The following is a 9,155-nucleotide window of genomic DNA, read 5'->3' as shown; positions in this document are numbered from 1 at the left end:
AATAATCTAGATAACAGGTGATTGGAAGTACTCTGACAATTTTTTTATTGCATTCAAGGGGATTTTAAAAGGCATTTCCTTTAAGATGGCATTCCATTTTATACTTTTCAGCACATACTTAGATTTATGAGCAGAGAATTAAAGCAACCTTTTGCATCTCAATCAGAACTTTCTAATGCTTAAGTTGTTTGCTGGTTCTTATGCAACATGCATTTTCTGTTTACTACTGATCTTGCTGTCAAAATTGTGTTAAGGAGAGCATGATATTTACCCAGTTCAGGAATGCCACTAGTTTAAGCAGCCATGCTTACTCCCTACAGAAAGATACCAATGAATTATCCTGATGGCAAAAAAAACAACAACATATTACTAAGCACTTCAGTATATTTTCTATGCTGTCAATGAGTTCTATTTTTATGCATGTCTAGTTTCTCAAACAAATACAAACAATTATACAAATTAATTTTATTATTGCTATTTTGCATGAAAATAAATTATTAGTTCAACATGGAATAATGGTCAATAATTGGCAGATTGCTAGGACATTTGAGTTTTACGGGTAATCCTGCCTCTGACACTAAAGAGCCTATGACCCTGAGTAAGTCTTTTCTAAGCCTCATTTTCCTCATCTCAGAGTATAGGATAGTTTATTAAGAAGCATGGTTATGGCCCTAGCTGGTTTGGCTCAGTGGATTGAGTTTGGCCTGAAGACTGAAGGGTCCCAGGTTTGATTCTGGTCAAGGGCACATGCCCAGCTTGTGGGCTTGATCTCCAGTAGGGGGCGTGCAGGAGGCAGCCAATCAATGATTCTCTCTCATCATTGATGTTTCTATCTCTCTCTCCCTCTCCCTTCCTCTCTGAAATCTCTATATAGGTATAGATACAGGTATAGATAAAATAAAGGGTGTAACAAGAAGCATGGCTATGAATCCACCCTTCATGGATTAAATCCTGACTCTGCTATTTACCACACGTGTGGCCATGGGTAAAACATTTGTTTGCCACAGTGCAGATGATAATCTTACCTAACAGGGTTGCTGAGATGATTAAGACAAAACTGAACAATTTTATATGTTTACCAAATTTTTTATATGCTCAAGTACAAAATTAGGCTATTGGACCAGGTAAGATTTACAAAGCTTTCCAGTTCCACATTTCTGCTTCTGTGATTGTGTACTGAAAGCTCCTTAAGAACAGAACCTGTGTGTAATTATTCTCCCAAAGTATTAAGCACAGCATTTTCCACATAGTGCATGCTCAAAAAACCTTGGTGAATTAAATAACAAAGTAACAGAAAAACTAATATTAAAAATAAAAAAGAAAACACTTTATTATTTAATATTGCCAGGTCATCCAAAAATATTAATTTTTTAAAAAGTTTTTAAAGTATCACTACCAATTAAGACAAATTGCTTTTAATTTATTGACAGATTTTCAAATTTCATACTCCAAGATGGAGATCAATATTCTGTCATAAGTAGAAATTAAATTGTCTGAGAAACATGGCACTTTCAAAATCTATCACTTTTAAAAAGTGATGAGCAAATTCTTTCACCCATTTAAACAGTTCAAAATTGAAAACAAAGTACAGTTCTTCTAAAACAATATTCAATGTCAATAAATAAGTCTGACATTTGAAACTCATTTATTATTAACAGCCTCCTCTTGTGGATATGAAGTTTCTCTGTGTTCTCAAGAATTTTAAGACTTTTTTTTTTAATGTGACTGACTAAAATTGGATGCTGCACAAAAAGAGTTGGTGGGGGGGGAGATGGAGTTGATAATATAAAGATGGTTTAAAAAAATTTAATACCGAGCCTCCCTTTCTCTGTACTCCCATAATAAATAATACATATCTTTTACGGTAATTGTCATATATGATGACTTAAATGTAAATTTTCTCGTTAATGGACAATTAGTTTTTTGGAGCAGGGAGTTTGAATTCATGATCTTTGTACCCAAGTGTTTATTTTATTTCCTGATCATAACACATTTTCAATAAATATTTGTGGAACAAATAATTGAACATATAAATGGAAGGATAAAAAAATAAATAGTCCCACCACTGTGACTCAGTGGTTGAGCATTGACCCAGGAACTAGGAGGTCACAGTTTGATTCCCTACTAGGGCACATGCCTGGGTTGTGCTTCAATCCCCAGTAGGGGGCATGCAGGAGACAGCCAATGAATGATTCTCTTTCATCATTGATGTTTCTATCTTTCACTCCCTCTCCCTTCTTCTCTCTGAAATCAATTGGGGAAAAAAAATAATGAATAAACTCACCATAATCTTTTATGTTTCCAAGAGTTAAGAAATTTCACTAAAGAACTTCAGCTAGAGAAAAAAAAAAGCTCATGAAAATATGTTCAATATCATTAGTCAAAGGACAATGCAAATAAAAATCATAATCAGATGTGACTATATATACATCTACTAGAATGACTAAAATTAAAAATGTGACTATGCCAAGGGCTGGTAAAGATACAAAGCATTTGCAACTTCATAAATTACTGGTGGGAATACAAAATAATACAGCCACTTCAGAAACTATTGGGCAGTTTCTTATAAATTTATAATACAAAACAGCAATCCCATTCCTAAAAATGCAAAGAAAAATCAAACATATGTTCACAAAAGACTAATACATGAATGTTCATAGAAACTTCAACAATATCTAAAAACTTAAAGAAAATGCAAATCAAGTGGTGAGTGAATGAACAGATTGTGATACATCTATTCAATGTGATATGTATTACAATGAAAAGAGATTGAATATACACAAAAACACAGATTCTAAGTGAAGTAAACTGGGCATAAGAGCTAATATCATATGATAACAATTGTATGAAATTCTAGAAAAGGAAAACTATAGTGATAGGAAGCAGGTCTTTGGTTTCTAGGAGCCAGGCATGAGAGGAAGAGATTGATTGAAAGAGCACTGAAGGAACATTTTATGGTAATGAGATGTACTGTATCTTAATTGTGGTGATGGCTAAATGACTGTATATACATATCAATGCTCACAGAATTAGATGCTTAAAATTGGTGAATTTTATTATGTGTAAATTATACCTTATTAAAACTGGCCTAAAAGATGCTTTACCTTGAAGAGTATTTGAGATCTTGTTCCCCAGCATATGTTGTCACTTTGGCTCAAATAAACTCACATAAATTCATTAAAAATTAAATTTTACAAATGTAAAAGATGCTTTGCCTTAAAAGGGTTCTTTCAGCAGCCAGCCAAAATGATTCAAAAGAATCAGCATTAGTCAATGATAAATTCCTAAAGGCCTCTGTTGAAATGTAAATCATATACCTAGGTGATGACACACATTGAGCAGTTAATTTTCTGTTGATTGATATTTTTTTAAAAATTATTAAAGTAGCCAGGACCAGTTTGGCTCAATGGATAGAGCGTCGGCTTGGGGACTGAAAGGTCCCGGGTTCGATTCCGGTCAAGGGCATGTACCTTGGTTGCGGGCATATCCCCAGTAGGGGGTGTGCAAGAGGCAGCTGATTGATGACTCTCTCTCATCAATGTTTCTAACTCTCTCTCTTCCTTCCTCTCTGTACAAAATCAATAAAATATATTTTAAAAAAATTATTAAAGTATAGGTGACTTATAATATTATATCAATTTTAGCTGTACAACATAGTGAGTTGACATTTATATATACCTTAAATGTGATACTAAGTCTAATAACCATGTCACTGTGAAAATTTAGTACAATATTATTGACTATATTCTCTGCCTGTACACTATATCCCCATGGTTTATTTATTTTATAACTATTAAAGTTTTGTTTTGTTTTGTTTTGTTTTAGAGAATGAAATACAGGATTTATTTGGGGGGAGGGCGGGGGGAGGGAAGAGCAGCCAGGGTCCAAAGACATTTGGGAATCTGAGCAAAGTGTAGGCTGACCACGGGCAGGGGCTGGGTTTACAGGCGGTCTGAATAAGATTTCTAACACTCAATCCTAACACGGAAACCTAAGGTACAACTGTGAAATGCTAACTTCCATACAGAAACTAAGTCAAGAGCTCAAATGACCAAAAGAGGAGGGTCTAGCTGAGTGTACAGGAAAGCAGTATGACCTCTACAAGCAGACCAGGGGGAAGGGAGGGCTGAGTTCTGGGGAGACTAGCCATGAGCAGGCAGGGCCAGGGGTGCTGCATGCTCAGTGAAGGACTGTCCTGTCTCAAATATCAGGGGCATCCCCGTAATCTACCTGGGACCAAGCAAGGATGGGGGACCCTTCCCTCTGCTACCTCTCCAGTTGATACTGATGGCTTGCTTAGAAGTTAGGTACAGCTGTCGGGACTTCTGGAGCTAGGAGGGTCTCAGGAGACCTGCACAGAGCTGCTGCTAGGTTCCTTTTCCACTAGGCGAATGAGCTGTGGCTATTAACTTATGGTGAGGACGTTACCCTGGATCTTGTAGCTCATCTGGGTCTGTAAATCACTCAGCTTCTTCTTCAACCTGGAGAGGGCCGAGAGGATGATGGTTTCAGGGCGCAAAGAGCCACAGGACTCCACGATGTAGTAAAACCTCTATGGCTTGCCATTGGGGTCATACAGAGCCTGGTACTCATCTTCAGCTCTGAGTACTCGCTCTTTGGCCACTCCTCTGGCTTGGGGTACACTGTGTACCTCAGGGCATTGTCGGGATCATATTCAAAAGCCAACCCTGCAGTCGGGTTCCACTTAGCATGATCCTTGCCAAAGACCTTCTTGGCATAGGCGCGGAGTCTCAACTCATGGCCCTTGCGCAGCTTGACAATGAGGATGTCGTCCTGGTCCACATAGTCCTTAAGGTTGTTATCTCGGTTCCGGGATGTCACTGGAATGATACGGGGGCTGTTGGAGATGAAGTATTGAGACGTGACGTGATGAGTCTGGTCTTCCTTGCACCACGCGTAGAGAGTGAACTCCACTGAGCACTCGGGGGGGGGGGGGGGAAACTCCTCGCAAGTGCAGTCCCGAAAGTACTGCAGCTTGTGCACAACATCATCACTAGTGAGAGGGATTAATCCAAGCCTGTGAGCGATGAATTCGTCCTGAAGGACTGAGGAATTGGCGTCAATCTGAACCCAGTCAATGGCTATTATGGGCACCTCGGCGATGAAGACCCTCCGAATAGAATTAGCCACCGCTAGGTCCGAGTTCTCAATGATGAGCTTGACATTCTCGTCGGTGAGCTCCGTGATCCGCACCACCGTGGGCTGGTTGGCATATGGCATCGTGCTCCGCGGCCCAGCGTGCCTCTGGCGTCAACCCTGCAGCGTGCCCCCCGCAGTGGAAGTCACCTTAAAGTTTGTATTTCTTATTTCCCTTCACCTTTTTCACCCATGCCTCTACCCTTCCTCTCTGGAAACCATCAGTTTATTCTCTGTATTTATGAGTCTATTTCTATTTTGGCATTCTTATCAGAACTAGAACAAATAATCATAAAATTTATATGAAATTCCAAAAGATACCAAATAGTTGAGTTGCTGTTTTCATTAACAGTATGTGAATTTGTTTTTCCATCCAGCTTTCAGCAGCGATATATGGGAATGGGACATAAGAGATACAATCGGTTGAGAAGGAATACACATGAGAAGCCAAGAGCAAAGTGGATGGTAACCTGTTGGGGTGGGGATATAACGGAGTATTAGGGTTAGTATGGAACATGAGATAATGGAGGTAGAAAAAATTTAAAGGAGAATGAAAATAGGAAGGAACATAATTTTGTTGTGTATCTAATTACAAAAGCTCTCCAAATTTAATATTAAAAATAACCCCTGAGCAAATATAATTATGATCAGTCACAAGTTTATAGATAAAACTGGTATACAGAGAGGTGAGATAGTAACTTGTCCAAGATCACAGCCAGTAAGTGGCCGAGTTGTGATTTGAAAAGACATATGTCTCCCAAAATGTGTTCAAAGAGCATATGTGTTAAACTTCTTACCTTATCAATAAGGAGGATCAACTGTTGCTATCAAAGATTCACTTTTTGTACTCCTGCACATGCAGTTCCTTGTTTTTCACCCAAGTGACTCATAAGCTTCAAACTGGAAGTGGCAAATCCAACTTACTCTAGTAATTATCTAGATTTGAGATATATGAAACTAAGGAGCTGGCTTCTAATAGTTAATTAAACTTAGACAGTTACTGAGATGAAGAAAAAGACTGAAAAATATATGGCATAGAAAGACGGAAAATTATACTGTTAGCTCTGGAATTTAATCCAGATCAAAGAAACTTTCCACCACAAACATAAAAAGCCAAAAAAAAAAAAGCACTTTTCTTACAATACATGGCCTACTTCAAAGTAATCATTTTTTTTTTTTTTATCCTTACTGAGTTAGGGGAAAAGGTTGTACTTTTCATGAAAAACATAAAATGGTCTTTAGTATCTTCGATACCCAGAGTTCACTGTCATCATTTCTAGGTAAAAATATGTGATGTTTAATTAACTTTGTTTCATTTTCCTGATTTTTTTTTTACTCTTTCAAATTTTACATCTGATTAGATACATGCAATTTTATATATATATATAAAATTGATTTTTACAGAGAGGAAGGGAGAGAGATAGAGAGTTAGAAACATCAAACATCAATGAGAGAATCATTGATCAGCTGCCTCTTGCACACTGCCTACTGGCAACCAAGGTACATGCCCTTGACTGGAATCAAACCTGGAACCCTTCAGTCTGCAGGCCGATGTTCTATCCACTGAGCCAAACTGGTTCGGGTGATTTTCTTAAGAAATTCATAGACCAACAAAAAAATTAAATCAGATGAGATTAAAATTGAGATTATTGCCTTGTAAATATTTAACACTTTTAAATTATATTGTAAAGCTAGGACATAATGAAATTAAGAGAGTTCCCATGGTCCTAACCCATTTTGCTCATTCTCCAGACTGAAAAGCCCCAGGTTCGATTCCAGTCAAGGGTATATACCCTGGTTGTGGGCACATCCCCAATAGGGAGTATACAGGAGGCAACTAATCAGTGTTTCTAACACTTTATCCTTCTCTCTTCCTCTCTGTAAAAAATCAATAAGATATATCTTTTTTTTTTTTTTAAGAAAGTTCCCATGGTATCTTTGATTAAAGATATTAACTACCTCAATATTGGCATTGTCATCTTTTAATATTTAAAAATACAGTGCAGCCGAGATTGATTTGGCTCAGTGGATAGAGCGTTGGCCTGAGGACTGAAAGGTCCCGGGTTCGATTCTGGTCAGGGGCATGTACCTTGGTTTCGGGTACATTCCCAGTGGGGGTGTGCAGGGGGCAGCTGATCGACGTCTCTCTCTCATTGATGTTTCTAACTCTCTATACCTCTACCTTCCTCTCTGTAAAAAAAAATCAATAAAATATATTTAAAAAAATAAAAATTAAAAATAAAATAAAAATACAGTGCAGTTCATTTCCTGAAAGCAGGACAAATTTCCAGAGAAAACCCCACCTTTGGCTACCTGTAGAAATGTTTAAATTATTTCTCATAATTCCAGCTGTATTGATAGCTATCATTCATTTGTTGCCTGGCTTCCATCTCAGCATTATCTACAAAGAAAATTAACTCGATAAGCATATACTTTAGGGAAGCTGATTATTGTACTTCATCAGGAAAAACATGTGGAAGAAACAGACTAGACACTAGCCAAAGTCCTAATAAACAAAGGTCCTAATACACAGAGGCACATACCAGGTATATAGTGCTAGGCAAATTATTAATTTCTCTGAGCTTAGTTTTCCAATCAGTTAAATGACAATGATCAGATATAGGATTCTTAGAGGAAAATGTTGTATTTTATTTCTAACACTATCTCCAATCCATGTTCTTGAAACAAGACAAAGGAAAAATAAGGATGGGAAAAATACCTAGAAATTATATTTTCAGTGACTCTAGGAGACAGAAGAAAACTACAAAGTTCAAAAAATATGTACATTCTACAAAAAGCAGCTGAAACCAGCAAAGCCATATAGAAAGCCCATAACAATTCAAAACAGTGGTTGCAGAGAAGAATGAAAGTGTAAAGCGTCCTCAAGATGGCAGATTTCAAAAATCATTGGTAAATATACATTTTAAAGAAAGAGGGACTACAAGTATGATAGAAATACTCAATATTAGAAGACAATAATTTATCAGATTAAGTCCAATACACCAAGTAGACATAAAATAAGTGAGGATCTGAGACACCTGAATAACATAATAAATGAGGTAAATCTGCTTATTTATGGAACTCAGCAATTCAATAATATAAAAAAATGTGCCATGTTTTCATTTGCCCACAGATGCTCCAGTAAAATTGATCCTATACTTTTTCACAAAAACAACATGCACAAATTTTTAAAAGATATAAATTGGTACAGATATTTTATCATATCATAAAATTAAAGAGTCAGAAAACAGAAGATGTCTGTTTCACCTATAAATGGATATGCACACCTGTCTTTTATACAATCCTTAGGTCAAAGGAGATATACAAATGTAAGATGTAAAATTTTTAGAAAAGGTTGAAAACAAAAATACTATATTTAATAATTATGTAATACAGCTAAAATAGATATCAGAGAAAATTCAGAGCTTTAAATATTATATAAGCAGAATGAAAAGATAGTTCCAAACATTAAAAATAGAAACAAGATAAATAAGAAAAATGTCTTAATGCAATTTATCATAAAAATAAGTTTAGAGAAAAAAATACATGATCATTTGCATAGAAGGTACAAAGGCACTTGACAAAATTCAATACCAGTCCTAATTTTTTTTTAAAAAGAACAGTGAATAACATGGAATTGATGGTTACTTTCTTACTGTAATTTTGTATGGCCACAGTCCAGAAGGCAAGCTTCATCTCTAATGAAGACAGAGTGAAGGCATTCCAACTGAAAACTAAGGCCAGGATGTTTACTGTCACCATGCTTACTGAACACTGTACTAACGTCATTATCCAACATAACTAAAACTAACTAGTAAAGAAAATCCGAGATATTAAATTCAGAATCACAAAGATGAAATTATCATCATTAATGTTTTTGTTTGTATAACAGGAAAAACAAAGAAAATGTATTGCTCACTACCATTAACAGTATAAATGAAAGTGAATTAATAAAATCTTCAGACACCTAAAGACTAGTTCCAATGTATAAAATGAAA

General features: G+C 36.3%; 1 pseudogene; it reads right to left on the bottom strand.

Moving 5' to 3' along the window:
* Nucleotides 1–4,405: 4,405 nt before the first annotated feature.
* LOC118728204 lies at nt 4,406–5,241 on the bottom strand (annotated as a pseudogene).
* Between the last annotated feature and the right edge of the window lie 3,914 nt (nt 5,242–9,155).

Source organism: Pipistrellus kuhlii, unplaced genomic scaffold, assembly GCF_014108245.1.
Source record: "Pipistrellus kuhlii isolate mPipKuh1 unplaced genomic scaffold, mPipKuh1.p scaffold_m20_p_29, whole genome shotgun sequence".
Classification (NCBI taxonomy): domain Eukaryota; kingdom Metazoa; phylum Chordata; class Mammalia; order Chiroptera; family Vespertilionidae; genus Pipistrellus; species Pipistrellus kuhlii.
The sequence above is the reverse complement of the archived record's forward strand: the minus strand, read 5'-3'. Positions and strand labels throughout refer to the sequence as shown.